The sequence below is a fragment of the Bombina bombina genome, chromosome 2 (assembly GCF_027579735.1).
Source record: "Bombina bombina isolate aBomBom1 chromosome 2, aBomBom1.pri, whole genome shotgun sequence".
In the NCBI taxonomy this organism is placed as follows: domain Eukaryota; kingdom Metazoa; phylum Chordata; class Amphibia; order Anura; family Bombinatoridae; genus Bombina; species Bombina bombina.
Window position 1 is genome coordinate 700,702,872 of NC_069500.1, and position 9,192 is coordinate 700,712,063.

General features: G+C 36.3%; 1 protein-coding gene across 2 annotated transcripts in view; it reads right to left on the reverse strand.

Annotated features, from left to right (window-relative positions):
* Window positions 1–4,436, reverse strand: part of KIAA1958 (KIAA1958 ortholog) — a 352,343-nt gene extending 347,907 nt beyond the window's left edge. For both annotated transcript variants that reach the window (XM_053702682.1, XM_053702683.1), the window contains exon 1: window positions 4,077–4,436. The gene's annotated coding sequence lies outside the window, so the exon portion shown is untranslated. The remainder of the gene's footprint in view (window positions 1–4,076) is intronic.
* Window positions 4,437–9,192: the final 4,756 nt, after the last annotated feature.

Below are 9,192 nucleotides of genomic sequence, written 5' to 3' on the forward strand. Positions count from 1 at the left end.
GCCTAGATGTGCTTATTGCCTATGCAAATATTTACTATATATATATATATATATATATATATATATATATATATATATATATATATATATATATATATATAATTTATTTTTTTCTATATCAGTACTATTTAGCATTTTTGCTACTCAGTCATATGTACACACACCCTATCTGGGTGACCTACCAATACCAAGTGATCACTTTTTTTTATGTAAAATTGCTTCTGATTTTATATTTTGTTTTTAACCTATGTCCTATATTAAATATGTACTAAATCCATACTTAACTATGTATTAATCTCTTGTTTACACACTTTAGAATTCCCAAGAGCTCCTTTAACACACCTTCTATGCCTGTTATTAACGATTGAGTTAGGTAAATAGTTCCTTAGTGAGCTTGTGTGTACGCTTTTTTGGCACTGTATTCTATATTTCTTTTACCTTGTTAAAATTGCTCTTATACAAGCAAAAACAAATACTTTAATTTCACACTCACAGCCCTTAAGGTGTGTAGCACAACAATAGGAGCTTGGCTCTCCTGCCAAGGATTGGATGAGGGGTTTGAGGGACGGGAGTTTTACTTATTTGGTGAAACGAGGCTTATGACGTCAGGTGTGAGCACAATGTTATCTATATGGCACATATGAACTAGCGCTGTCTAGCTGTAAAAAAAAAAAAAAAAAAAAAACTGTTAAAAGATAAAAAGGTGGCCTTCAAGGGTTTAGAAATTAGCATATGATTGACCTTTTAAGAAAGAATTCCATGAGAACAAAGCAAATTTGATGACAAAAGTAAATTGGAAAGTTGTTGAAACTTTCATGATTCAGATAGGGCATGCAGTTGTAATTTTGACTAGGCTGTCCCTTTAACAGATTAAATCAGATAATGGCAGCACATGTGGAAGAAAAGCAAAAAGGCACAGGGTCTTGGGGTCAAACTACCAACATGGGTGCAGGCCACTGATATTTGTGTTACTTTGCATGTTATTGGTATCCTAGACTAGAGGTTAATCTATAGTTGTCCATTTAAGTTTTCACATTTGCAGAAAACAAATATTAACAAATATTTGTCTGTTATGGTTGAATTGGAATTTGTGTTACCATGGCAATAAATAAAAATAATTGAATGTTTTTGATTTTGAAAATATTTTTTTTAAAATTTGGCTTGATTATTAAACACGCTGACACCACAAAGCAAATAATCCACTCCCTTGTTATCTCCCGACTTGGCTACTGCAATAACCTACTCGCTGGCCTTCCTCTTTCCCGCCTCTCCCCCCTTCAATCCATCCTAAATGCCTCTGCCAGGCTGATCCACCTTTCCCGTCGCTCTGTATCTGCTGCACCTCTCTGCGAGTCCCTTCATTGGTTCCCCATTCACAGCAGAATTAAATTCAAAATTCTCACCCATGCATACAAAGCGCTCACCAACACCGCTCCCCTCTACCTATCCTCTAATACACAAGTATACTCCAGCCCGTCCACTAAGATCCAACAATGACCTGCTCCTTGCATCCGCAACTATCACCTCCTCTCATGCTAGACTGCAGGACTTCTGTCGTGCAGCACCTACCCTATGGAATACTCTCCCTCGTGCTGTCTGGCTTTGCCCTAATCTGTCTTCCTTTAAATGTTCCCTGAAGACTTTTCTGTTCAGGGAAGCCTACCACCCATCTCAATAATAAATTAATTTCACTTACCTAACATTTCCCTCATCTAACTCTGTATTAACATCTTTCTCAATCTTGCAGTCCTCACCTCCTGTTTCTCAACCTCCTACCCTTCTAGATTGTAAGTTTAGACGGGAATAGGGCCCTCAATCCCTCCTGTATGTGTTTGTAAATGTTGTCCTATCTCTTACAAGTTTTGTATTGTTTTATTTACATGAATTGTATCCATGGACAGCGCTGCGGAATATGTTGGCGCTTCATAAATAAAGTATAATAATAAGACTAATAATAATAAGTATAATAATATTCTTCATGGGGACCATTATGCCAAGTAGCGAAATGTTCGGTGTTATAACAAAGGGAGGCAAAAAAAAAGGCTAACATTATGTACAAAAATAAACCCAAAGGAAAGCTTATGCCATGCTAAAATAACAGTCTAGTCATGCATAAAATAGAGTTATAAGAAGTTACTAAAATGTATAACATGTTATTGAACTGCATAAAACCAGTGCTTTACAGTGAAAGATATTCAGAATACTTTAAATCATGCTTTATATTGATCTGCACCCCTAAAATAAACCAGTGTTTTTCAACCAGTGTGCCGTAAGAGATCCTCAGGTGTGCCACGGCAGACTGACAACAGTGTGACATATTTTTTAAACTTTGCTTGTTTTTTACTCCCAGTGCAGGGGTAGTTTGTAGGAGGCATGGGCATAACAGCACAATACATACAGTATGTGTGTGTATGTGTATATATATATATATATATATATATATATATATATATATATATATATATATATATGCTGTATTAGGCTACAATGTGTGATTTTTTTTAAATTTTGGGATGGTGGTGTGCCACAGGATTTTTTAATGTAAAAAAGTGTGCCACGGCAAAAAAAAGGTTAAAAATCACTGAAATAAACAATCATCAGAACACACATGGAAGGAGAAAAGCTGTCAATTCATTATGGATTGCTGGGATGTGAATAGCTTGTCTTTTGATACATTCTGTCACAAGAGGGCTTGGTAAATCCATGAGAGCAAAGTGTCCATTGGGACTGTCCTACATTCACATAACACAACCTGTGTATCTTGACCACATTGGATCATAAGTATTTATAATGTAATTAACTAGTCACTGACGGTCCTCCCCTTGCATTTTTAAGAATTCCCTTGATAATGTAGACTTCTGTTTAAAATTACAAATGTAGCACTTTCCAAAGGCAAAATATCAACTGGATTCAACCAAAGAAAAATCAGCCTAACATCTCATTAAGTTTTAGCAAGCATGCAATACTTTTCTTTATATAACACAATTTTCAGTCCACAATTATTTACATTATTTCAGCAAAAGAGTTAAATGTACAATGCAATCAATAAAAGATTTACATTAAATTGTCTTAAAGCAGTGTAATACTATTTTTGCAAAATAGCTATGAGAGAGGATCAGTATCATATCACATAACCAGCTTCCTCTGAATTCACAAGAAACTGAGTAAAGTCACATCATATTTTAAATGTGATCTGCTGTCCTTTCTCATAAAGGTGTGAACTCATGTTACTTTTCAGATGCATCATATACACCAACTCAGATTTGAGCAAACATATACTGTTGATCTTTGCACAATAACTAATCATCTGTCACTTAAGAATACACTGAAACATTGACAATGTGACGTTTAAGAGAGAGATATAATTTGAGAGGTAAAAGACTTTATGGAATGCCAACTGGCATCACTGTCTGAGGTTTAAACAGCCAGACTGAGAAGTTAAAAGGCTCTGAGCAAATCTCATGCCTTTGGATAAATTGCTGCCAGACAATATTTTGTATTTATTTTCTTTTGTCTCCCTTACATAGCAAATTACATTCAGGCACTAGAGAAAGAGAGAGGGAGAGAGTGGGGTAATTATGCAAAGTGCTGCATGCACATTAGCAGCATACAGAAAATACCATCCTTACATTATTATTAAGGTGTAATAGAGTATGATTTTATATATATATATATATATATATATATATATATAATATAATATACACACACATTTATAGTTACAACCATATATAACTGCACTACTGTTCCTAGGAACTTGCACTCTAATAAGAAATTAGTATTTATATAAATAGTGGGATTCCTGCTGCATGTTATATTAGCCAAAGGCAACTCTTAGCTTGCTAAAAATGCACCGCTTAAGATGCTTACAACATCATCCTATAAGACTCACATGCTCACTCAAATATAGGATGCTTAAAATAGGTCATCATGTAATAAGAGAAGCTGCAGCTCCAGACCTTACCGATCAATATATATCCAGACCTGAAAGTGTATTACCATATCCGCGGTTTCCAGCAGAAAGTATTATGACCTTTTATATAACATAATGTTATCGGGCATTCATATGTACCTACCTGCAGGTGGATCGCCATAGGAATGCCAATAGGAAGCCTTAGGATACGTGCAAGGTAATGTTATATACCAAGTATATAATAACTTATTGTGTTATTGTATTCTCCTCCCACTAGATGGAGGTGGGAGGGTAATCAGCCTTTTCTTTTTCTCCGATGTTTTAAATGTCCTTTCTCCTCCTCCTTTTTGGGGATTTATCTCCCCCATCCGCCTGTATCCCTCTAGTTGTATGTCAGTGGGGAGGGGTATAATAACCTAGACAATACCCCCTCTTAGACCAGCCGATGATCTCACATTGGCTCGGGGGACAGAAGCATACAGACAGAAAGGAGAGGGAGGGGAATAAGTCCCGATCGGCTGCCGGAAACTGAAACCGCTGTAATAAATATATAACAGGAAGTGTGTAATAACACACATCTCCACACCTCCCATTCACTATGAATAGAGAGGCTGGAGTCCCAGTGCTGAGAGCCCCGCCCACCACTAGTACTAAGGAACACTGGTCAGTCGGGGCGTTCTAAGTCTAGCGCGAGCACAACGTTCTATTTGTCCCATTGTTATCGGAAGGTTCTAGGGAGAGGTCGCGTGCACGCGTAGCTGATTGTTATGCTAGACATTAGACAACGCTAACTGCTAGTTGAGTGCTATGGAGCAGTCTCCACTGCAGATCATCTGATAACTCCCATAGCACTCGCCACACGCAGACAGGTGATACTTATTTAGCGGGACGTTTTCTTGCTCTGCTGCCATTATTATATGGCTGAAAATGTTCTCATCACAACTTCCATCCTTTTGCTTTTTGAGTCTTACACACGGAATCGCGCTGATCTGTAGGAATATTATAGTCTCTATATTGACACAGTGCTGTAATCGTTCTCTCGTGGTTAGTACAGATAGCACATTGCTTGTACACGCTTCATTGATATTCAATAGTAGGCGACAACGTATAATAACCAGAAACACCACACACAACCTGCTGTGTTTTATGGATCATATCCCCATATCGTGTATTATCTCTTAATCTTGTTTGATACAAAAGCAAAGCGCGCATCTCTACAAATGCTTATTTAATAAGCTAGTGCTACAATGTATTTGAGCTATTTTTATTAATAGACATCAAACAGCACGATTTTATTGTATTAATGCAGTGAACCTGGGCACTACATATGTTTCCTTTTCTAGTGAGTCCAATTAGTGACTGTTATAAATGGGTCACTAGAGTGCTCAGCCAATGACTGTATGGAATATAGAGGTGTGTAGTTTGGAGTCTGCATATGAATGAAAAAACCTACAAGTTGTACAATTAATTTGCAGAAAAGGGGACACATTATGACAACGATAATAATAATAAAAAAACAATGAAGTAGACTTCCAAGTTGTTTTACTAGATGTAACATTTAATAATGCAAGTTCAACAAAGTGTTTAATATCCCCTTTGTAAAATCAGTGTACAAGCTTTTTAGCATGACCAAGCAGATGATATACATAGTTGAAAATACATTGTTTTTTCATCACAATAGTAATCAATACACAATTAAAAGGGACAGTTACCAGTTTTATATTTCACTATAAAATGTTTAGCACACTGAAAACACTTTGCAATGTATTTGCCTGATTTACTTTGCTCCCTTTTCATGTTTTTTATTTTTAATTCAGCAATTTCTCATTCTCAGGTCTTGAAATGCACACTGTTGACACCTAAAGCCTTCCTGCTACATACATGTGCCTATTTGGCTTTAAAAGATAACAACTATGAAAAATGTTACTTTATAGTAACTTTATGACTGTGACTAGCCCTGTTGTTTGTGGATAAAAGCCCAGATTGGCTTCTCCAAATAAGGCAAATGGTGGGTTGTGTTTGACTATTGAGAAAAAAATGCAGTAAAAAGGATGTTCATTTTAAAAAAAAAAAAAAAACTTTTAAACTTGGCTGATATCTTATTCTAAAGCAACACAACAGAGATGTCTTGTAATTACAAGGTGTTTGTTTCTTTAATAGATTTTTCTTATCTTTAAAGGGACAGTGAAGTTAAAATCAAACTTTAATTATTCAGATAGAGCATGCAATTTACTTCTGTTATCAAATTTGCTTTGTTCTCTTAGTATCTATTATAGAAGAGTAAAACTAGGTAGGCTCATAAGAGCTCAGGAGTGTTCACGTGTATTCAGTAAATAGAAGCAAGGAAACGCAGGCACTACTCGGTGTAGAAAAATAAAACATCCATTTATTGAGACACATAAAAACATGGTGTGTTCCCAAACAGTGGGCGGGCAGGCATACAAGGCCAGTCTTACACGTTTCACGCCCCCTAGTGGCGCTTATTCATAGACATGAATAAGCGCCACTAGGGGGCGTGAAACGCGTAAGACTGGCCTTGTATGCCTGCCCTCTGTTTGGGAACACACCATGTTTTTATGTGTCTCAATAAACGGATGTTTTATTTTTCTACACTAACCGAATAGTGCCTGTGTTTCTTTGCTTCTCTGTACTATATACAGCCTGATCCGACGTTTTGCTACAGAACTCCGGGTAACTTTGATAGCAGAGTCCTTATTCACTGAGGAGTTCATTTTCCTCGGTTGCACAGACCAGCGGTTGAACCGTGTTCCGGAAACTCCTTTTATTCACGTGTATTTAGTACTCTATGGTAGAAGTGTTTTGCAATATTGTATAACAAAGCTATGAATAATATTGCAAAACATTGCTTCCATAGAGTACTAAAGACACATGCACACCCCTGAGCTCTTATGAGCCTACCTAGTTTTACTCTTCAATAAAAGATACCAAGAGAACAAAGCAAATTTGATAATGAGTAAATTGTAAATTTGTTTAAAATTGCATGCTTTCTGAGTCATGAGTTTAATTTTAACTTTACTGTCCCTTTAAATGTAAACAAATGTTTTCATTAAAGGGACAGTATACACTAATTTTTATATAACTGCATGTAATAGACACTTCTATAAAGAAGAATATGCACAGATGTTAATCTAAAAATCAAGTTTAAAACATTTTAAAAACTTAATCAGAAGCTCCTAGTTTATCACTGTTGATGAGGTTAGGCTGGGATACCCATTGAAAGGGGCTGGGAAAACAAGAAGTGCAGACGCACACCCCTTCTCTGCATATGAAAAGACAGATAATATAAGCAGGAGTATGCAGACAGTATACATCTGACACTGTGGGGCTTGGTTAGGGGTCTGAAAATCATCAAATGTTATTAAAAAATGAGCAAAACTATAATTTTTTAAAAGATACTACCAGAAGGGCTATATAATTCGATCATCTACAAAACATTTATGCAAAGAAAAATCTAGCCAACACAGTTATATAAATATCGTTTTTACCTCTGTGATTACCTTGTATCTAAGCCTCTGCAGACTGCCCCTTTATTTCAGTTCTTTTGACAGACTTGCATTTTAGCCAATCTGTGCTGACTCATAACTCCTCGGGAGTGAGCATGATGTTACCTATATAGTACACATGAACTGTCTAGCTGTGAAAAAATGCAATGAGATAAGAGACAGTCTTCAAGGGCTTAGAAATTAGCAGATGAGCCTCAATAGGTTTAGCTTTCAACAAAGAATACCAAAAGAACAAAGCAAATTGGAAATGTGTTTAAAATTGCATGCTCTATCTGAATCATGAATGTTTAATTTTGACTAGACTGTCCCTTTAAGTCCATGGGGCCGATTGGCCCATGATGTCCCTGTTTCTGCACAAGTCTTTAGGCTTGCCAGAAACAGCCGTTATGAAGCAGCGTTTTTAAGACCGCTGATCCTTAACTGGTCCGCTGCCTCTGAGGCTGCGGAAATCATCAATCTGCCCGATCCTATACGATCAGGTTGATTGACACTGCCTGCTATCGGCCGATTGCGTGCAAATCTGCAGGGGTCGGCATTGCACAAGCATTTCAGTAGAACCGCTTGTGCAATGTTAAATCGCTGTCGGCATTCAGCAATGTCCGCCAGACTTTGATAAATCGGCCACCATATCTTTACCTATTTTACTCAAATCAGATAGCTACCTACACTCACTCACAAATCAGATAGCTACCTACACTCCTGGACCTTTGTCCAGGATACTTACCTCTGACATATAGACAAATGATTCCATAAATACCTTTGGAATAATAGATAGTTGAATGTATGTCAGTGACATTATATGTTTTTGGTTCTTTTGTTGTTAAATGCTGTTTTATTAGTATTACGTTTCATGGACAATTCATCTTCCGGACTATGTGACTGCCTGAAGGATTCATATACCTTTTACCTTTTCAAAAATTTCTAGGGCTAACTGGTCACAGGCTGAACAGTCTGGATTCATTGTAAATTTTTTATTAAATATGTTTTATATATATATTTATATATATATATATATATATATATTTATTTATTTATATATATAGATATATAAACAGCAGGCAGGCCAGCACTCACTGTTAACATTTCATCCACCCAGGGTGCTTACAAAGTATTAATAGCAGTGAAGAAAAGGGATGCACTCGCCAGGATTTTCAAAGTTGCCATTTAATGTAACGTTTCAGGGTGTGACCCACTTTGTCAGACAATACAAAATAACAATTAGTATTTTGTATTGTCTGACGAAGGAGGTAACACCCCGAAATGTTACATTAAATGGTAACTTTGAAAATCCTGGCGAGTGCATCCCATTTCTTCTATATATATATATATATATATATATATATATATATATATATATATATATATATATATATATATATATATATATATATATGTGTGTGTGTGTGTGTTTTTCTTGCATTCATATTTGAAATTAGACTGTTTGGTTTGCTCATTAAATACACTTGTCACTACTCATTGGGACACTCAATAAACTTAAAGTGATGGTAAATCCAAGCGTATAACAAACGCTAGAATTTATCATCACTGAAAATAAAGTAGAGTTTAAGTGATCAGATATTTAAAAAACGCATGCTAAACTCACCCTGAATGTGCCGCCACACATCGCTAAACTAAGTGGCTCCGGCCGCCCACGTCACATCGCTCTTCTACCAATGAGGTGGCACTTGCACCTTTAAACCAATAGCTGTGCGTGCATAAAGAACACTCTGCTAGATTACAAGTTTTGTGTTATGA